We start from the raw sequence: 10392 nt of genomic DNA, 5'->3' as shown, positions 1-10392 counted from the left end.
CTTTATAGCTTTGCTATCAACAAATATCTTACATTTTTTTTTTAAATTTAAAAAAAAATTAAAACTAGGCAACCTGTACTGAAATAAAGACATGTTATGTAAATACTGCAATAATTGAAATCACTATCTCTAAACCACACAATCTAAAGCACCCTTAACATTATTTTTACCTTAACCTATCGTTTAAATTTTTTTTTATGGCAATCTCATAACATGACGAACGCCACTTCTTCCATTGTCTGAGCGCCCCTTTGTATGCCATGACCGACCTAGTAACTTCCTATTTTTCTGTTGGAAAATAGCTGCTATGTTGTAGGAACTAAGATATCTTTTTCTACAGACTGCTGTTGGTTCACTACCTAGTAGTAGTATTTTTTTTATTATATGCGCTTTTCAAACCAAAGGGACCCCAAGCGCCAATATTTTTAGGGGTCCCTTTTAATATAATATCTCCGGATTCATACTTAATACAAACACACATAGGCATTCTGATATATATCTCTTACAAAGGCAAAGTTATTATTTACTGTGCAATATTAGCACTTCCAACGTATCTCTATTGCAAGACTGTTATGTGTGAAGACATTCAAAGTAAATATTTGAAATATTTTGTAACCACTAAAATCACATTGGACAAATCTAAAAAAAAATATACAATGATATTTAGGTATTTGATCTGAGGTGTGTCAGTTGGACATTTATAAAAGTTGTAATTGCACTATTGATTGTAGCTGTTTCTGATATGTTTTGCATGATTTGATGTAATTTTTACTCCTTTAGTACCTTCACACCCCTTCCAACCACATTTATGTGGTTGATCCTATGCAAGGCTCTGATGAAGTGGAGGACTCAAGACAGGCTGGCATCAGATTCGGGTAAATAAATTTTATGATATAAAGAACTTTCACAAACACATATAGTAACCCATTTTAGAACCAACTACCAAATATGAATTTCAATTTTATATTTACCCTACAGGCAGTACTTCCAAATGCGCAGAAACCGATTTGGGAAGGAGTACTGGGTCAGTATCAACTGGAAGCCTGGCAAGATAACCCACACCTACAGTATCAGAAAGATGGCACCAGTTGTGGGATCTTTGTTATGCAGGTAAATTTACTGTATCTATCTATCTATCTATATATATATATATATATATATATATATATATATATATATATATATATATATAGTAATTTCTAATATTTATTTAAGTTTGTGTAATGTTTTTCACTGAAGGTAGAGAGATGTCTGCATACCATGACAGATTTTTCCGCATGTGCAGCTGTTTTGCAAGGAAAACATTCAGATCAACAAAAAAGAATTAAAGTTAAATATGCATACTCGACCGACTGGCGGTTGTTGAGAAACATATTTTACAGTCTAGAGTCATTAACCAAAACCACATTTTATCAATAACATGACTGTACACTGAAGTGAGCAGTGTTGTGCTTTTCCTTTTTTGATGTTACACTGAAGTTATTTATAATGGCGTTACCATGTTATATCAGAAAGTACATGCATTGTTTTCCTTATAGATGGCCAAGATGGTGATCCAGGAATGTCCAAAAACACCAGAGAAAATGTGCATACCCTCATCAAAGAAATATCTGAAAAACCTGAGAAAGGACATGGGAAACGAAATCCTCAGAGCATCTGGTACAATTTTTAAAATGTTGTGAATTTGATTTGATCTTCCTATCACTTTCTCCAATCTTAACCCAAAAACATAACCATAACACACTTGTATTATTGTTAAGTTTCAAAGGATGACTTCTGTTCATTCTGTGGAGTTGAGGATCTTCCAAAAAATGGTGATGCTGCTGATGAGACAATGTGGGTGAGTTTTGATATTCTGTTTTATACTCATAATAGTACATATTGTCCATAATGTGTGGAGTCAAATACAGTGCATAGCTTTAGAATGTTGTGTATGTGTTTTATTGTTATGTTCCGTAATGTGGAATTTTTTCTAAACATTTCTTTTGTTTTGTAGATCCAGTGTGACACTTGAGCAAGGTGGTTCCACATGTCCTGCCTTGGCATTACAGCAGCACAGATTCCAAAAGAAGAATCTCCTTGGCTTTGTACCATGTGCAACAGCCATGGAAAAAGAGCCTCGGTAAGTGTCAATATGTAAAGTTGTACTTTGTACTGTGAAGAAGTGAAATTTGCAGTTGTTTTTGTTCTTGTGTGTGCTTGTGTGAGTGTGTGCAGTAGTGTACTGACATTTATAATGAAGGCTAGTTGTGTGTCTGTTGTCAGTAGTGTAGTGAAAATTTTAATGTTGTAATATTTGTTTGTTGTGCAAGAGTGTAGTACATTTTTCTATATAGGAAGAGTTGTTGTTTGTGATTTGTGCAGAAAGGTAGTGGAAATTGTCAATTATTACTGTGTTTTTGTGCAGTAGTGTGGTGTAACTTGTAAGGTAGGAATAGTTGTGTGTGTGTGTGTGTTGTGCAGTAGTTTAGTGACCTTAGCACTATAGTAGTAGTGTGTTTTCTTCTGTGACTGTTTTAATCACTGAAATGTTTTACATCTTATACCTTTATATATGTACTTTTTTTTCGTTATATAGTAGATATTTTAATGTAATTATTTCAAAAAAGGATGTATAAAGAACTGAAATACACGTGGGTGTCTTTTATTTATTAACTCATTTTACCAAATTACATTAAAATTGCAGTCATTCATCGTGCTTTATCACGTAAAAAAAAATGTTGAGGGGTGGGGTGGTCAATATTCAGGTTGTTAAAAAAACTCGATCTAGAAGGTGTAGTATGTTGTTCGGGATGCCCCAGATGTGGGGAGTACATGTGGAAGCACTACGCTCAATAATAGTGAAGCTATTGGATGTTATCCCCAATAAAAAATCTTTAAAAATAGGCAGAGCGTGCTTTCCCAACATAAGGTGTAGTATGTTGGTAGGGAGCCCCCAGATGTGTGGAGTACATTTGGAAGCACTAGGCTCAGTAACAGTGAAGCTATTGCATTTTTCTACAATAAAAATTATTTAAAAATAATCTGAGCCTGCTTTCCCAACATAAGAAGGTGTAGTATGTTGGTAAGGAGCCCCCAGATGTGTGGAGTGAATTTGGAAGCACTAGGCTCAGTAACAGTGAAGTTATTGCATTTTTCTACAATAACAATTATTTTAAAATAATTGGAGCCTGCTTTGCCAACATAAGGTGTAGTAGCCTATGTTGGTAAGGAGCCCCCAGATGTACATTTGGAAGCACTAAGCTCAGTAACAGTGAAGCTATTGGATGTTATCCCCAATAAAAATTATTTAAAAATAGACTGAGCCTGCTTACCCAACATAAGAAGGTGTAGTATGTTGGTAGGGAGGCCCCAGATTTGTGGAGTGATTTTGGAAGAGCTAGACTCAATAACATTGACGGTATTGGATTTTTGGCAATAAAACAATCATAAAAAATAGGCTGAGGCATATTGTAAAACATTACTCAGTGTAGTATGTTCAGAGGGAGGCCCTAGATATGTGGAGGGATTTTAGAATAGCTATGCTCAATAACAGTGAAGCTGTTGAATTTTATCTTTGTATCCACGTTCACAGGGATGCATTGTATTTATCCACATAAGTAGATGGTTCTTTCAGATGAAAACCGGGTTGTAGTTCCTCCTCGTACTCTGCTATCGTTCTTTCAAACAGCCCAAATATCTCTTCAGCAGCCGCAGTTAGTCGCTGCTCCACCAACGCTCTCAGCATCTGGACTTTACACATTTTACTTCTTTCTCAACACAACAAAGAGACTCTGCTAACACACCTTTCTGCTAGACGCCATCTTGTTCAAAGTGTAAAGCTAGCCAGGAAATACTACAGCTTCCGGTGCAGATTAGTTGCTGATCTTCAAAAAAATAAAAGTCCGGAAGTGTTTGAGGCAAGTTTTTTTAAATTTAAAATACTGACAGACTTAGAAAACACGCAGGAATATCAATGATTAAAACACACGTTTGAAGAAAGACAAATATTTAAATGCATTTTCAGAGCTCTGAGAAAATAAAGAACCAAATTAAAGATGATGGTAGTTTGTTTCCCATTTTCTTTTAAAGTGTCAAACAGAAACCAGAAGGTTTAATCTTGTTTGAGTGTAAATGTAAGATGTCAACTGTTTTTGTTGTTTGTCTAAAGGTCAAGTTAATGTTTATGTTTATATTAGACCAATTATTATCATATAAAATCAGACCACATTTTAAGATTTTTACTGACCAAAGAACGAAAAACAAAAAGAAACAATTGTTTCTATAACTCAGTCTAAGTGCAATGTATAGTCTGTCTATCTCACAAACATACAAAAAACATCTCTCTAAAGTTATTCATTTAATCTTTTGATTTGCGTCGTGCACAAAAACACAAAGAAGCAGTCGTTGGTAGTTCAAAACTCAGGCTCGCTCCAACATTATTAAATGTGTAGAAAACAAATCGTAAAAAGGAGAATCTCTGAAACAGTACATAAGTTGAAATACAACATACATAACATTAAATATATTAGTGGTAGTGATAAGTGACTTCCTTGAATACACAAACAAAACAGAGGTTTTCTTTCCAGGTTTGGTCCTTTGCACCTCGGGGCTGAGTCAGCTAAAAGAACTACACTGTAAAAACTGATTTTGGAGGGTAGTAAATACAACACATGCAAATTGTTTAAATTTTACTGCAAATATATTAGTCAGTAAGCATATATACAATAATGGGTAAATTCTACCTACATTACATATTTTATAACAGTAACATTTGCAGCCTAAACAAATATAATAAAATCTACCCCAAAATGATAAGTCTGCAGTTCAAAGTGCACATGCGTCAGTGCTGGTTCTTGGCCAAGATCTATCGTTTCACTGGCGGGAAACTGGAGTCCAGCTGTTCGGTTTAGCTAAGGTAAGATTCCTTTTTAACAGGTTGCTGTGTGTAATAAACTTATTTAATGGTTGGTTTAGAGTGTGTATTTGGCTTGCTTCTCTAGGCTGTTAACAAGTTACTCAATGGCAGTTTGTCATTAAAAGTTAGCAAGCTACCGTGTGCCAGCTAGCTAGCTAATGCCAGAGTTGAAAGGCTAACGTTAGTTTCTAATGTTACTAAAACGTAGCAATGTGGAGATTGTTGGAAGAGATGTTGGTTACGTTACTTCAAACTAGCTAACGTTACCTGTCGTGGCATTTGACAGTGTCACAATGTAACGTTATTGCTTTCACGGCTGAACCATGTAGGCTCCAAATGTAAGCTAACTGTTAGGTGACATTACCTGTAATGTTAGCTAACGTTAGCTAGCTAAGTTAGCCAGGTAGCCGGATAGATACAGTAAGGTTACCTAATAGTATTGATGAGCTCCGACATTACCTTCAAATTTGAGAAAATATATTTTAGGCCAACCTTAGCTACATAAAGTTAGGCTTACTCAGCTTTTATCTTACCAAATACATTTGTTATTTAATATACAATACAATTGAGATAGCTGGGGGTGGATAAAAAGGGTGAACTCAACCGTGAGGGCAGTGCAACAACCAGTCAATCTCTGTTACATGCATACGCTAACTACAATACACAGTAAATGAGATGTATGTATGTATGTATGTATGTATGTATGTATGTATGTATATAAATAAATAAGTGTAAAGAATTTGTAGAAATAAGTTAATCACTAAATGCATCTATTCACAGTCCCAATGTGTCGAGAAATAAAAAGGGATGCAGTTGTTTGTCGCCTCATTGAGTACCTTGGGGAACATCAAGAAGATCTCATCCAAGATTGGTAGGTATGTTATTAAATGATTGATCAATTCAAGGTATCACATGGTTACACATAGGGTTGCCCTGATACAATGGTTTAATTTCCGATACCAATCACACACAAATATATATATATTACATAGAAACTGTGGATACTTGGCACAGCCACCATTATGGGACAGACATGCCACCCCTTCTAATGTCAGTTTAGTTTGTAATGAGGCAGGAGGTCTATCCACAATTAAAATCATAATGTAACTTGGTTATATTAATAATGCAGGTTTTTAAACCAACATACTTTATGCAAACTTTCTCACATTACTGCTAATCAGTTACTAAAATAGGGTTTTAAAAACATTTGAGGTGAGAAATAGGCAATAAAGTCGGTTTTAATTTGTCACTGAATTGTATTGAAGTGCTGATTATTAAAAACAAACTCTACTTGGGTTGATTTGGCTTAACCAAGAAAACATGATCAATAAATGTATTGGGATAGTATTTTGTTATTGTCCTTAACTTAAAAGTGCATATTTTTGTTTCTTTTTTTAACATGGAGGATTTTGCGATGGAGGGAAACAAAGTGCTGAACGTGTGTGGAAACCGAACCAAGGCATGTGTGCTGTTGATGGGATTGATCTACGCTCTCAAACTTGAGTATTCCAAGAAGCTTGAGTATACTTAAAGTATTTCAGAAACTCTTTTGGTGCTTGACAGAGCAAAGCTGCTCAAGAAGGTCCAGAGCCTCAAAAGTAAGCTAATGATGAACTGTTTGTCACCGTATTCAGGCACAGACTGTTTCCTGGGAACTTACTGTTGGTGCTGAAGAATGCTCACTGTACAATACAATCAGACAATTTCATCTCCCAAAGAGCAGTGTCACATTGAAATTCACTACATTCAAATAATGCATATCATCTCATGGATCAGTGTTATTCAAAAGATACATATTGGTTGAGCAAGGACTGAACTCAGTGTGTTTCTGACTGGTACTAGGCTGTCAATTCATTTAACCAAAGGGACACGGTGTTGAGATGTGGAAAATGCTGTTTTTTGTTCAGGCACAGACTGACTGGTTATCTTCAACAATCCCATAAGGCTTTGCAAATATCTGCATATGTTCCTCAAACATATAAAAAAATGTAAGATGTTCATGTTTGGTATAACAAACAAACTGGAATCTACATATGAAGGGTTTAAGAAACTTGTTTCAGTTGAATATGCAGAGTGGAGAGGTTTCTTTTGTACCTCCTCCTGTCTTTTTTTTTTTTTTTTTTGACATTTCATTGATTAAAAGAAATTTACATGATCAATGTGTCTGACAATAATTTTTTTTAAAGTAAACCCCCTGAATAAGTAATGATTAATTACTCATATTGTTCAATTATTAACAACAATTATTAAGTATTAAGTGCTTACAATCAAGAGGTAATGTTACTTACTTTTTAGAAGTAATCAGTTGTGTAATGTATTGTAATATTAGGTAGACTTTACCTAATTTCTTTTAGTGTATTATAGCTGTTAAATGTAGATATGCTTCACTCAAAACGTGGTGAAATCTACCCAAACAGACTGAGTGCAAATTGTTACCTCACATTTATTGAGTAGATTCTATAGGTTGCTTTTTACAGTGTAGCTAATGCTGGCTAACCACAGCTGATCATAGGACACTGGCAAAGTAGGAAAATATACGGCGCACCTACCATGACACCCCCCCCCCCCCCGCAAATACAGGCACTTTAGGTTGTAGGTTTTCTCCATATACCTGAGAAACAAACTGTCATTAGCACCACATAATAAAATGATTTTATGTTGAAAAGGAAGCTACAGAAATTGTGGTATTGTATATATAAAATGTCACATGATGTTTTTATGAGGTCATGTGTTTTTAAAAAAAAAACAAAAAAAACAATTTGTCTTAACCATTGTAATGTTTAAAAGTCCATATGCCTTGAGGAAACATGTATTTACAAAAAAAAAAAAAAAAAAAAAGTATGTTGGAACGTGAGGACGCTGGTGTGAATATCGCCACTTCACAATCGTGAAATTCATATTTTTTTAGTTTTCTAGTAAATTAGGTAATATCCCCTGCTTTGACTTATACATTCTGGACTCTGTGCTGCTGCCAGCCTGTTTAACATACGTTACTCACTGTCGATCGACTGTTAGCTTTAGCTGGCTAACTTTAGCTGTCAACCTCCCGACTAACGGTTAGCACTAGCTAGTGATCTAGCAAGAATTTTCCCTTGAGACCACTGTGGACTTCAGTGGACTCTCCATCCAAACTCCCGACTGGAACTTTGTCTGCCACGACTGCCAGACTCTTTCAAGTACATGTACTCCCCGTCTCTGCCGATCACTTGGTAGCTTTGAGACACCCCGTCAGCTGTTTGCTTACGCCGGCTAGCTTCTGTTAGCTTCCACTGACTGACAGCTCGCCCAGCACATTTGCTCACTGTAGAGCTCTTTTAGCCATGTTTCCCGGCTCAAGCAAATAGCTAACACTTATAGCTAAAGTTAGTGTTGGCCACTACCTCTCTGCACTGCCAAAAATGGTGTTCCTAATATATTCCTCACTGCAATATCTCGTCATCTTCTACATTGCTTCAGCTTGCATTGCAAACATAAAATAAAAATAAAAGTATTGTCCCGTTCTCGGCTTCAGCTAAGAAAGAAATAGTTTGTCCCACACGTTCAATATTCTTAGAACACATGAGATAACCTTCCACAACGATTGCAGGCTCTTTGGTGGAGCTCTGCTTTGAATGAAGTTCCATCGTGACAAATGAATGGATTACTTGTGGAGTGACATTGTTATCTGCACGAATGAAGAAAAAAAAAAAGATTATAAAAAGTTTTTTTCTCAAACATGTCATGTCCTTTTGTCGACGATCCCGTTGATGAAAAAGCTGTATTACTTCACAGAGAGTTTACGTCGGTAGAGGATATTGAGTCCCGACTAAATGTATTTTCATTTCCATATTTTTTCACAGTCCATCAGATATGTAGATACCTTATCCGTCCTCGTATCACTAACATCCACCATCGTGGACATGCTTTAACATCCCAGCAGATTCTTTGTGTCACATGACGTTTTTTGCAAACGGCAGTTTTCTTTATTGGTGCGTATACGGATCATACTGTAATAGTAAAGCCACTGTATGCAGAGCCGTCAGAAAAGTGTGACTCGCTCTGAAACGTCTTTTAAACGTTTTTTGTAGTGTTCCCTGGACACAAACCAGTGAGAGCCATTAAAAAGAAATAAATGATTATAAATTATAGTTCTGTTAATGATCATGGTGCTGTAGCCTCAGAATGTGATATAGTAGTATCGTAGTTTTTCGCCCGCAAGATTGCACCCAAATAAAATTATAGGTGTAATGCAATTCCAGTTTTCACCAGTAATATCAGCTTTCAGTCTTTGATGAAGCTCTGAGGAATGATGACCTATACACTGATGGGTTTTGAGTCTGGTGCACCAATTGAATCTTTTGTCACAAACACTGCAGTATGAGTTCTCAAGTGTGCCTTCAAGTGTCCATTTTGAGTCAAAGCTTCAGAGCAGCTGAAAGGGTTGTCTCCTGTGTGAGTCAGCATGTGACTCTTCAGATGTGTCCTGCAGCCAAATCTTTTCCCACACTCAGAGAAGTTGAATGTTTTCTTAAATCTTGAATCATGTTTCAGAGAATTTAAAGCTGACTGGGGTTCTCTGGTCTCCTTCCAATCATTCATCAGTCATCAATCTCAGGTTCAGAAGAGACTCCAGTCTGGTCTTCAGTCTCTGGTTGTAAAAGTAGATGTGGATGTGAGTTCCTGGCTGGTTCTGGTTCTCAACAGTCCTCTCCATCAACTTCTGTTTCCATCTGACCAACACATTTGTGTGTTTTGACATTAGAACGCCAGGCAAACCTTTTGTTACAAACACTGCAGCTGAATCTTTTCTCTCCTGTATGGACTGCCATGTGTGACCGTAAATCTCCACTCTGTATCCATCTCTTCTTACAGACTGAGCAGCTGAAAGGTTTTTCTCCTGTGTGAGTTATCATGTGTCTCTTCAGGGTTCCACTATCAGAGAAAGCTTTACCACACTCAGAGCAGCTAAAAGGCTTTTCTCCTGTGTGGATTCTCATGTGTTTTTGTAAATTTCCATTCTGTGTAAAATATTTCTTACAGACTGAGCAGCTGAATAGTTTTTCTCCAGAATGAGTCATCATGTGGGTCTTCAGGGTTCCACGTTCAGTGAAAGCTCTACCACACTCAGAGCAGCTAAAAGGTTTTTCTCCTGTGTGGATTCTCATGTGTTTTTGTAAACTTCCTCTCTGTGTAAACGATTTATTACAAACACTGCAGCTGAAAGGTTTTTCTCCTGTGTGAGTTATCATGTGATCTTCCAGATCTGACTTGCGGCCAAATTTCCTCTGACACTCAGAGCAGCTGAATGTTTTCTTACGTCTTGAATCATGTTTCAGAGAGTTTAAAGCTGACTGAGGTTCTCTGGTCTCCTTCCAATCAGCACTGTCATCAGTCTCAGGTTCAGAAGAGTCTCCAGTCTGGTCTTCAGTCTCTGGTTGTAAAAGTGGATGTGAGTTCCTGGCTGGTTCTGGTCCTCCACAGTCCTCTCCATCAGCTTCTGTTTCCATGTGTTGAGT

General features: G+C 36.6%; 1 long non-coding RNA gene across 1 annotated transcript; it reads left to right on the top strand.

Moving 5' to 3' along the window:
* The first annotated feature begins 5696 nt into the window (after window positions 1-5696).
* On the top strand, window positions 5697-6866 carry LOC114558182 (uncharacterized). The gene is made up of 2 exons (XR_003692933.1): window positions 5697-5772; window positions 6303-6866. It is a non-coding gene; the product is annotated as an uncharacterized LOC114558182 (long non-coding RNA).
* The last annotated feature ends 3526 nt before the right edge of the window (window positions 6867-10392 follow it).

The sequence above is a fragment of the Perca flavescens genome, chromosome 7, assembly GCF_004354835.1.
Source record: "Perca flavescens isolate YP-PL-M2 chromosome 7, PFLA_1.0, whole genome shotgun sequence".
NCBI lineage: Eukaryota > Metazoa > Chordata > Actinopteri > Perciformes > Percidae > Perca > Perca flavescens.
Note: the sequence above shows the minus strand (reverse complement) of the source record. Positions and strands in the feature narration are given on the sequence as shown.